This window comes from Rhincodon typus, chromosome 7 (genome assembly GCF_021869965.1).
Source record: "Rhincodon typus isolate 14 chromosome 7, sRhiTyp1.1, whole genome shotgun sequence".
In the NCBI taxonomy this organism is placed as follows: Eukaryota; Metazoa; Chordata; class Chondrichthyes; order Orectolobiformes; family Rhincodontidae; genus Rhincodon; species Rhincodon typus.
The window spans coordinates 68,152,265-68,164,330 of record NC_063338.1 but is presented as its reverse complement, the minus strand read 5'-3'; the positions used below and the strand labels follow the sequence as shown (position 1 = coordinate 68,164,330).

Genomic DNA, 12,066 nt, shown 5'->3' with positions numbered 1-12,066 from the left:
GGGAAAGTGGTGAGGTAAATGATCAGCCAATATATAATGGAATGGACTACTCTTGCTCCTATGTTCTTATGAAAGAGTCAGTGCAGAGGATATTAAATGGGTGTTTTCACATCTTAGTGACAAAGAAGGCTTCAAGCTCTTATCACTTGTGGTCAATGGAGAGGGCAGGTAATGAAGAACATAAGCAGGGGTTTTCTTTGCTTTCAAAGATGATTCTGGAATAGTGACCATTTTTGATGGGTCTAGTCCTGCCAGATCAGATGATAGGTGATTAAATGGATAGTGATACCCCAGTTCTGCATCTCTTAGAATTCAAGATGAAGGGCATAGTAGGGAGAAATCAGATGGGAGAATAAACAACCAAAAAGTACTTGCTAATTGGACAGCCGACATTAGAAACTCTTCACAGTCAGATATGGAGAGACAAGCAATTTTCACAAACATTGCCTCTAGATGCTACTTTCCAGCAGCTGTCATTTCAAAGCTCACTTATACCAGATCAGTTATGAATAGTTACTGCCTTTCTTCGAAAGACTTCAGCAAGTAGTTAGGTTTTCATTACAAACTAGTTGCTTTCAATGTCATATACTTCATACCTTAGCCTGATGGGATGGGAAATGTGACCTGTAAGTTGCTGGTTTAATGTCATAGCTCTTACTCTGCAGTGATAATGTAATCATGTTAAAGGGGCTTTGCCAAAGAAGCCACCTACTACCAGATTAAGTTCTCCTCCTAATGCTCTTTTTCCATACAATCATGGTCATTTTTGTCACAAATTCATCGTAGAGCAAGTGGAACTGAGTATATAGTACAGAGGGACTTTGATGAATAATACCCTTAAATACATATCTATGTCAGAAATTTGATTAAGCTGGAAATATACTTTAATTGAAGAGATAGGACTTTGATCAGAACAACAACTTAATATGCTACATTTAATTGGTATACAGCATGTTTGTTTGATTTCTCAAGGTAAGTATACCTAATAAGGCATTTCAGATATATTTAGAAAGTATAGTGGTGATATTGCTATTCCTGTCTGTCAATTCTCCTTATCCATTGCCTTGAGGCAGTTATTTCAGTTGTAATGCAACTTCTAACAAACTAATTTGTGGACAGGATGTTATTATGCTCACACAAAAAACCTAGATAACAATGCCTCAAGAAAATGTTCACAGCAGAATAAAACATACCATTGATAATTAAAGTTGTCCTTAACAATGTACAAAATGCAAAGCAAGAAAACAGACTTCAGAATTTCAAAGAAAGATTCCACTGCCATAGCTTTAAAGTGATCCAGTTAGCATAGTAATCTGGAGGTATATTTTGCGACATAATTGAAAATTAAAGTTCTAACAACATGGCTCACTTGAATGCAGCGGTAACAGTAAAAAAAATCGGTTAACTTTTGTATTGACTACATATCAGATTTATTATGACATAAAATTTCACTGAGACATGAGGGAAGCCTGATGCCATATGTGCCTTTGTGCACAGCAAGCATGTCAGTATAAAGCATATAACAATATTAACAGTTGGTATTAAAATGTATAAGTTGTTTAATTTTAAATTGTGTAAAATGTAAATTGGCTCAAGAGTTAAAGGAATCTACAACTTCATTCACTCGTTCAATGCTGAAGTTGAATTACAACTGAAATAACTGTCTCAAGGCAATGGATTAAGGAGAATAGACAGACCAGAACTGGTCGCAGCAAACTACTCAGCCATTAGGACAACATCGACCATAACACCACACAACACTCTCATGGCAACTTCTGCAAGACATGTCAGATCTTTGACATGGACATTACCATCACACGTGGGAACACCACCCACCACATGCATGGCAGATACTCATGTGACTTGGCCAATGTTGTCTATCTCATATGCTGCATGCAAGGATGCTCCAAGGCATGGTATATTGGCAAAACCATGCAGACATTACAACAATGGATGAATGGACACCGCGCAACAATTGCCATACAGGATTGTTCCCTCCCATTGGGGGAACACTTCAGCCGTCAAGGACATTCAGCCTCGGATCTTCGGCTAAATGTCCTCCAAGGTGAACTTTGTAATACACAACAACGCAGAGTTGCCGAGGAGAGGCTGATAGCCAAGTTCGGTACCCATGAGGACGGCCTCAACCAGGATCTTGGGTTCATGCCGCACTACAGGTGACCCCACCACACTATACACTCTCACACACTCACACATGCACACACACACGCACGCACACACACACACACTTTCTCATACGAACACACTCACACACACATACTCACACACTCATACTCTCGGACACTTACACTCACACACTCTCTCTCTCAAGCATGCAAACACACACACACTCTCTCTCACACACACTTACACAGTCTCTCTCTCTCTCCCTCCCATGTACGCATGTGTGCACGCACACACGCACACATACACACACAGATACTCACTCTCTCTCCCTCATACACATACACATACACAGACACAGACACACACACATATAATGTTTGGGGTGAATTTGCATTTGCAGATACACTCTATTTTGTTGAAAAAGCACACAATTTGTAGACAGTCAATGTTGCATTTTATAAATTCGTACTTTGAAAATAAAACCAGTCTGATTCCAAGTTAATACACAGCCAGATTCTAAACAAGGCCTCACACCTAAAATGCATTGTCTGACCTGAGATGTCAGCTCTGGTATACTGATAAAACCTCAGTTATGTCACAGTGACTTAAAAGAAATTTTGGGATTTGCACATTAATCCTTTCTAACTGATTAAAGATTTAACAGCCGTCTTAGGTTTGTTCAATACATTCACATCAGTTCTATGACCTTTTGATCTTTTGCTTATAAATTCTGTTTCTGTTTCTGATGCCACCTCTCTCACTGACACCTGAAGAAGGAGTGAGCGAGACTCTGAAAGCTTGTGTTTTCAAATAAACCTGTTGGACTATAAGCTGGTGTCATGTGATTTTTGACCTTGTGCACCCCAGTCCAACACCGACACTTCCACATCATGACCACTGCATTATAAAAGATAAGAAAAGAATTGTTTTTCACTGGGGATAATGGGTTGAATGATATTTGCTTCTTTATAGATTCTCTTGTTGCAGACCATTTTTTATAATACCTTCTCCTCAAGTTAGCAGTACTCTCTGACAGCCTTTGATGCTGCTTCATAGAAGTACTGGCAGGAAAAGAATAATCAAAGCAGAATGAGTTTGATGTTAAGCTTTCTCCTCTGTAACATGTAAGGTTTTGTTCCCATAAAATGCTCACTCTGACACCTGGGCTGAGAAATGACATTAATCCAATCTGAGATAGTTAGGCCTTTGATGACTAACCTGTCTTCCATTTTCAGTGTCAAGTAGCTTTGGGCCTTAAAGTTACGGCTGTTTGAATGAATGATTGATTTATTGTCACATATATCTTGAAGATAAAGTGAAAAGATGTTTTGTCACCTTAATCCAGCACCATTTTGATTTACAACAAGAATAAAAAGAAATTACTTAAATAAGAATTCATCTTCCATTCAAATTGGGTTCTCAAGCATGACTTCACGGCTTCTGCAACGTGTCTGGAATGTGTTCTGGTCCTCAAGGAGTGTCACTCTGGGAAGAACAATAACGATGCCAATGCCCCAGCAGACCCGGCTCTGCTGCAGCCACTTTGCCAATATCGCAAAGGGTCCAGGCTCTGGGTCCCCACTCTGTGCAACACTACTGCTAAGAATCCAGGCCCAGGCCTACCACCGCAAGGAGCCCAAGCTTCAGGCCTACTGCCGGTTTGAGAAATAGGCTCAACAGATTTGTACTGCTGCATTATCCATGCTTCAAATGATTTAGTTACCTTTGAGTCAAATTTTAATAAAATATTTTAAATACTGAAGATTTTAGATTAATTTTAAGACAAAATATCATTATTTCAGTCATTAAAATAATTTCAGACAATAACAATTTGTGATGAGCTGCCAATTTCAATACCTTATCAACTGGATTATACATTCAAATGATTTAATTCTGATGTTTAATTAGCAACTCTCTAATCCTAATTAGTTCTTCCGAATACCAGAAATATTAAGAGTTCATATTAAGACAAGGAAAAAATATTGCCCTAGTGGTTATGTATCATAGCTATACTCTTATATATCATGATTCACAGCAATCAGAGATATTTTTGTGCCCTAGCTGTAAGAATGAAATTAAATTTAATGTGCTTTCAAGTTCACAGGATGTCCCAAATGTATCACTATATTCATCTTATAAATAAAATCATGTCCCTAAAAATCACTTTGCTGGCCTGAAAAGTTTTAATAGCATATTGTCAAACCAAATAGAGCGTGGCCAATTCAACAGCAACACCATTAATAATAGCCACTGTTGAGGCTTCAGGGAGAAGGAATAGCGATGGGGTTGGGCACATAAGTGAGCCTTGGCAATCAGAGGTGTGAGCTCAGCAGAGGCATCATCAAAGCTACCCATTGCCTCCAGATTGATTTTCTTCTGGCTGCACCCCCATAGAATGGGAGCAGTTCCTACTCTGTTAAAACATGGGACAAAAAAATGGTCAGTAATAACTCAGTTGCTTCAATTGGCGGCCCAGGGCTGGTTAGTGTGGGGTGCATGGGGGGAGGGGATTGGGGTATGGTTGGTTTACTAAGCTATTGTTGTTCCTACCATTTGAATTATCCCATAGTAGAATGAAGATAGCAGACCTGCCTTGTAATGTCTTCTACTAACATTTTACCAGCTCTCCCACCTCCAGGCAACCTTCAGAGGGCTGGTAAAATCCAGAATGTGTATTTCTCCATTTATTTGGACATCTGTCCTCAACTGAACTGGATAAGGAATTTTCATTTAAGAGGAGTGAGTGCAATTACCTTTGCCATCATTTTGACAACAATATTTAAGCCATTGCTTTTTCGCAGGCAGTAGATATTTTCCGGACAAAGGCATTACAGCAATTATGAAATGAATAACCAGTTATTGTTTGATGAAACATTGAGGAAATGTTGCCCCCTCCCCAGGAATTGTCTTGCTTTTATATTTAAAAGGGCATTCTTTCATTCACCTAACAGGGAAAAGGAGCTTTGGCTCAATATCTCACTTTAAAAATACAGCATCTGCTCAATATTGTGTTGAAGTATCATCCCCTCCCTGTTCCAGTCCTCAAATATGGTGGGAACCTACAACTTTCTGATTAAAGTGCAAGTATTATCATTTAGCCACACTGACTCAAATTATAATTGTAAACATAGAAAGTTACCATATAACATGTCCGCAGAAAGTGCAGGCAGACATAATTTTATTAAAATATTATTTTGATTTCTTAGTATAATATACTTTATAGCATGCATTCAGTAATGCCATATGTATGTGAACTGGGCTAAATAACACCCTAACTACAAACTTACGTAAATAGTTAAATTCTGGTTAAATTTGAAACTACTGTAAAGCTGATGGAAGGGCTTTTAAATTGGATTTTCACTCTTTTCCAGACACCGAATGTCATTGTAGTAAAATACATGCCATATTACAAATATTATGTTATGAAACTATGAGCTTTCAAACTTCTGTCTTAAATATATTGGGAGGAGATTTGAAATAGGTTAAAACCATGTTATGCATAACACAAGAAATCATATAAGAAACAGTCAGTGGTTGCATTTTCTTCAAAATATTAATCCAGTGAAAGAGTATTCCATGAATCATTATAAAGTAAAATAATTCCACATTTTTGAGTGACAAATCAGGGTGCAACATACTTTTTAGAAGTTATTGCTAACTGACTTATTGTAATTACTATACGAACTTAAGTTTAAATGCATTAAACACTAACATTGACAAAATTAGTTTCGTACATTTTGTTAAATTGAGAAAATGCCAAAACTGGTAAATGGATATTTTTTAGCTTTAGCTTTGGATAATAAAATGAGACTTACACAAAGTGCTTGATAGATTTTCATCACCTGCAGTTGTCCCAAGATGTTTCAATGGTCGGTCTTTTCCAAGTTTTCTTTATCGAGCTGATTCACAGCACAGAAATGGCCTACTTCAGCATCTCTGAAGCACATTATCTAATCATTGATCCATTGGGAGCTCACTTCAATGGTTCACTTTTGAAGGATGGGTCTTCAAACAATCTCTAACAGCAATATGCTTCTTGGTGATAATCTCGGGCACTTCCTGGATCAGAAGAATGTCAGAATGCCAATAAGAAACCAAACTGGGCTGTGAAAAAAATAAGAAAAACAGTCAGACAAAAAATACCCTACATTTAAGAGGTTGAGATGATTTCTGATGTTCCATTTTGATGCCTAATCTTGGAGAGAACAAGAAGATCAAGTTAATAAGCAATGGCACCATTTTGGCTACAATCAAAATAGCTATTTTCATTTAATTAATTTTTTTTAAATGTGAAATATGTGATATTCCATTGATAAATTCATTTAGCATTGACAACATCATGTGTAAAAATAGAATCCAGCCATCCACAACGATAAATATCACTATCTTTTGCATGTATATAACTAAATATGACCAGCTTAATTTGACAGCAATGTAAAGAATCAAAATGCTAAGCCAATGAGAACATTTGCTATAAAACAGAAGGTACTGGGAAACTCATGAGGTTTGAAAGTGGACAGAGAAACAAAGCTAACATTTCAGTTCTGAAATGAATCTTCTTCATTGTTCCAAATAATGATTTGTATTATTAATTTTTTTGATGCCTGTGTGCACCAATTTCAAAAATATCATAGAATCCAGAAACACCTGTTTATTGGTAGAGTGACCCGAAAACAAAATGCAAGCAATAAAAGAGACAACAAGGTGCAGAGCTGGATGAACACAGCAGGCTAAGCAGCATCATGTTCATCCAGCTCTGCACCTTGTTGTCTCGGATTCTCCAGCATCTGCTGTTCCTACTATCTCTGATGCAAGCAATAAAATATGTAATCTAAAACACTGATAGCCATAGGTAAATCATCAGTTAGTTTTGAAAATAGTTTTCAATGATAACTTTCATTCTTGACAATTGGTTCTTCTCTACAAGATTAGAAAGCTAGTCCAGTAATTCTATTGGCAGCCTGTTGAAAATACTCACACAATGAGTCGAACTTATTGAACACCTTGTCTGCACCTTGTGTTCCTCAGCTGACTCCTTGAAAAGTACTACATTTGTAATTACTTCAACAATGGTACTGTCGTCTATTGGTGTGACACAAGCTTCAACATCGTCAGCAGCAATAGCTGCAGTAGTCAAAAATCCTTCCTTTTCTAATTCAAATTTTGAGAAGGGTGCAGTATCAGCATCATCTTCTGTGACATCGCAAGGTGAAAATCCATTGAAGCTGTTATCATTAGCTTCAAACAAAATTACACGCACGAAACAATTGTGGGTTGTTTCTTACTTTATCACATTCCGGGCTTTCTGGAGGATGTTCATTACTTCAAGTAAGTCAACAATGAAGTTTTCACTGAATTCCAGGCAGAGGATGGACAAGCACCTTGTGGTTAAAGCATTTAAAATTACTAACTGTACATTGGTCCATTGGTTGAGTAATCGAAGGGAGACCAACTAGTCATATGCCTTTTGGTCTTTTGACATGAGGATGAGTTGATTAATTATCCACAAGAGTAAGATCCTGGGTTTCTGGACCTGTATATGGCAGTCAATTTCGTGAAGTAAAAATTGTAAATGTCATCCAGACATTTTTGCTTTGCAGTTTGCTTTGCTGCTAACGGGAAAGTTGTTATGTTTTAAGCAGCATGGCTTTTAAATAACAAGCCATGCTTTTCATTTCCAGACTCATTTGCAGCAACAAGAAATGGCACCGGTTTTTTTGTTTACTTACCACTAAGTTATATGAATATAAGGGGCCTTTCAGTCCATCATGGTTGATCTTTCCCAGGCCTTAATTCCTCTTTAGTGACAGCTCCTCGCATCCTTCAACTCCCTGATATTTCAATAACTAACTACCTTCTCTTTAAATACTTTCAGTGATCTCGCCTCCACAATTTGGTGATGTAGAGAATTCCAAACATTTGTACCAACTTTTCAAAAGAAATTCATCTTTAAATGAGTGTCCCCTTATTCTGTACCCCAGCTCAAGATTTCCCCACTAATGGAATCAAGTGCTGCATTAGTAGAAGTTACTTTTGTCTGGATTACGGATATCAGTGGGATTATATGCTTGAGTAAGCCCTTGAATAGGCTCATGCCAAACGGATTTGAACTGGCTATGGATAAGCCTTCCCCACAAAGCTTCTTATAGACAAGTTTATGCCATGATTTAAACCATGAAAACTACACTTAACTTGGGCTAAAGTTGTTGACATTTATTTCAACTTGGCCCATAAAAATCTTCTTTTGTTCATGTTACATTTGGTTTAGCTTTAACTATATAATTATATCAAAAAAAGAGTACTTTCTCTAATTCTGTATTTTTTGCAAACTGCATTTTTTGTTTAAAGTATTTCATTCTCCAGCCTCAGAAACTTTGGTAATTGTTTCAGTGTTCTTTGCCCAGTTGTTTGTCATTGAATTCAAATTGATTTTTATTTGTATGTTCTTCCTTTTACAGTATGTCTTCAATGCTCTTTGCTGGGTTTTGAGTTCTTAGAGGTTAAGTTTTATTTTTTCACCATGATTCGTCATGATTTTCAACAATAGCCAAAACACATACTTCCTTAAACTGTAGCAGCCATGATCATATTGAATGGTGGAATGGGCTCGATTCACATTGGATCACCCAGGCCAATACAAGAAATCCAGATATGACCTCCACAAAGCCATCAGAGAGGCCAAGAGGCAGTACCGGACCAAGTTAAATGCCAAAACCTACCAAACAGACTCTGTCGCCTATGGCAAGGCCTAAACAATATTACAGGATACAAAATGAAGCAAAGCAAGATAGCAGACAAAGACACATCCTTTCCTGATGCACTCAATGCTTTCAATGCTCGGTTCGAGCAGAATACCAGCAGTGCAGTGACACCTGCCCCCGACTTCACCAGATACACTTGTTCGCTCTGTCACAGCTGCAGACTCAGATCGGTCTTCCTGGGAGTCAACTCAAGAGAAACGATGGGCCTGGACGGTGTCCCAGCCAAGCAGTCAGACCCTGTGTGGACCAACTGGCGGAGACATTCACTGACATCTTCAACCTCTCCCCCCTACAAGCCAAACTCCCCATCTGCTTCAAGATGAGCACTATTATCCCAGTACCTAAGAAAGCACATACAACGTGCCTTAATGACTACCACCCAGTCACTCTGACCTCAATAATCATGAAGTGCTTCGAGAGGCTAGTCATGGTCCACATCAATTCGAGTCTCCAAGCCTGCCTCAATCCCCTATACTTTGCATACCGACATAACAGGTCCACAGAGGATTTCAATCCATGGCCCTAGACTCATTCCTGGAACATCTGGACAACAAAGAAACCAACGTCAGACTCCTGCTCATCAATTACAGCTCCGCCTTGAAAACCATTATCAAAACTCTGTGATCTTGGTCTCGGTTCCATCCTCTGCAACTAGATCCTCAGCTTTCTGACCCATAGGCCACAATCAGTGAGGGTAGATAACTGCTCCACCTCCGCAATAACAGTCAACACTGGAGCCCCCCTGAGGATGTGTCCTCAGCCCCCTACTGTACTCTCTGTACACCTATAATTGCCAAATTCTGAATGAATGCCATCTACAAGTTCACTGATGACACCACCGTCGTGGGACAGGTTTCTAACAACGACAAGTCAGAATACAGAAGGAAGATAGAGGGCTTGGTGACATGGTGCAATGAAAACAATCTGTCTCTCAAAGTCAGCAAAGCTAAAGAACTGATCATCGATTTCCAAAAGAAAGGAGGAGAACATGCCCCCATCTACATCAACAGAGCTGAGGTTGACAGAGTGAAGAGCATCAAGTTCCTCAAAGTTACGATAACCAACAACCTGTCCTGGATTTCCCACGTAGATGCGACAGTCAAGAAGGCACAACAAGGCCTCTTCTTCCTCAGGCAGCTCAGGAAATTTGACATTTCCATAAGGACCCTCACCAACTTCTACAGATGCACCATTGAAAGCATACTGTCTGGGTGCATAGCGGCCTAGTATGGCAACTGCCCTGCCCAGGACCGTAGGAAACTACAGAAGGTAGTGTGAACAGCCCAAACCATCATGGAAGCCAACAACTTTCCATCCATGGACTCCATTTACATGGCTCGCTGCAGCGGAAAGGCGGCCAACATCATCAAAGACCCATCGCACCCCAGTAATGACCTCCTACAACCTCTTCTGTCAGGCAGAAGTCTGAACACATGCACAAACAAGTTCAGGAACAGCTTCTTCCCAGCCGTTATTAGACTAATGAATGGACTCTCTAGCCTCAAATAATGCTGATCTTGCCAACTTCGATCAGCCCTGCGCAATGTAATCTATATGCCTCTGGTAAGTCTTTTTGATCTGTACATTCTTGCTTACTATGATCTGCCTGTGCTGCTCATAAACAAAGCTTTTCACTGTACTTCAGTACACACAACAATAAATCAACCAGTCGAAAGGCCATCTCCTTCTCCTATTTTCTATGTTTTTATGATAGAACTGGACTGCTGCTACAGGGATCCAGAGACATCCACACCCTAACACCCAAGAAACAATCACATTAACCAGACATCCCACAACACCTCTCACCAATGACCACATGGCTTTTGCCTATTATGTTTGTAAGTGTGCCTATCTTCCCAAGGACCTACCCAGGCAACAATGTGGACACACTGGAGGAACCATCATCTACACTGCCTCCTGGACTGCCCCAGCAGCATGGACAAGAGCATCTCAGTGACCTTTACAAGGGCATCCAATGAGTTTCAGACACCAACATCTCTACAGATGTTGGGTGAGGGAAAAATGTCATGTTGAAAGTTTGGTTTTCAAAAAATGTTTTATCAGTACTTATTACATTTCATAAACTCTTGTGGTTCAACATTTATTTGGTTGTCCCTCTATTTGTTTCACCTGTAGATGCTTAATAGCACCCTGCAGCATCACCCCTTCCCAGAAATGAGGCACAATGGTTGAGGATGAAAACCAAATATATCTTGTGAGAGCAGTGTAGCAATGTGTGTGCATGGAATCAATCAGCTCAGCTAACACCTTGGGACACTCTCCCATCTCCTCCCTGTTAGGTTAGCTGTGTACCCAGGACCATACATCTCAAGCAGTTCACCAGCAGTGACGGTGACAGGGAAGTGCAACTGAGATAGTCAATGCTGCAGGATGAGCAGGGTGTAGGGATCCTGCATGCACGTTATGTCAAGGTATTAAGCATTACAGGGCAATGTTGTTCCTATGTGAATGCCCAGTGACCATTTGCAGATGTATCACCCTCCCTCATAAGTTAGCTTGTTTACCCTGTCCATTGGCCATTCTCCTCAACAATGTGCTGAGCCCATCATGATTCAAGATAACAGGTCCTCTGCCAGTAGCTTTCAGCCTCATCATTGACATACCACTGAGAACCACAGCATCAGGCCCTCCTTGCTATGTACCCATTACATCTAGCCCAGACTTCACACTTCTCCAAGTCATCACCCAAGTGACTACAACTGCTCACCTGCCCTCCCTCTACTCCCTTCAGATCTGCAAACAGAGATGGCAGAGGTGACAGCGTGGCTGTGGCACATGCCCTCAAGAAACCTGACCTGACTTCATCAGCCCTCACCTGCCCAGACTCCTGGCTGCTGGAGACATATGGCCATGACTGCGACTGCCCTCTTCCCTAGGCTGGCCCCAATGGAGATAAATAACTGACCATGATGTTTTCCGTGGAGCAGAGAGGCACAGCTCTCTGTGTGAAGCTGCCTCGACTGGATGCATGACTATGACAAAACCTGGGACTGGTATGGATGGCTGCCTTTGATGGACTGTGCTGGCCTCCCATAGACTTTACTGAGGACTACTCTCCTAAGACTTTCAGATATGTTGCATTGCTTGCTGCAGATGCTGTGAGTATGGTGCAAACACTGGGGTACAGGTGCTAGACTAATATGCTACAATTAATTAA

General features: G+C 40.0%; 1 protein-coding gene across 1 annotated transcript in view; it reads right to left on the bottom strand.

Moving 5' to 3' along the window:
- The window catches only part of thsd7ba (thrombospondin, type I, domain containing 7Ba), an 886,244-nt gene that overhangs the window by 809,503 nt on the left and 64,675 nt on the right, over nt 1-12,066 (bottom strand). Inside the window, exon 2 of the mRNA XM_048599575.1 lies at nt 5,943-6,231. The gene's annotated coding sequence lies outside the window, so the exon portion shown is untranslated. The remainder of the gene's footprint in view (nt 1-5,942; nt 6,232-12,066) is intronic.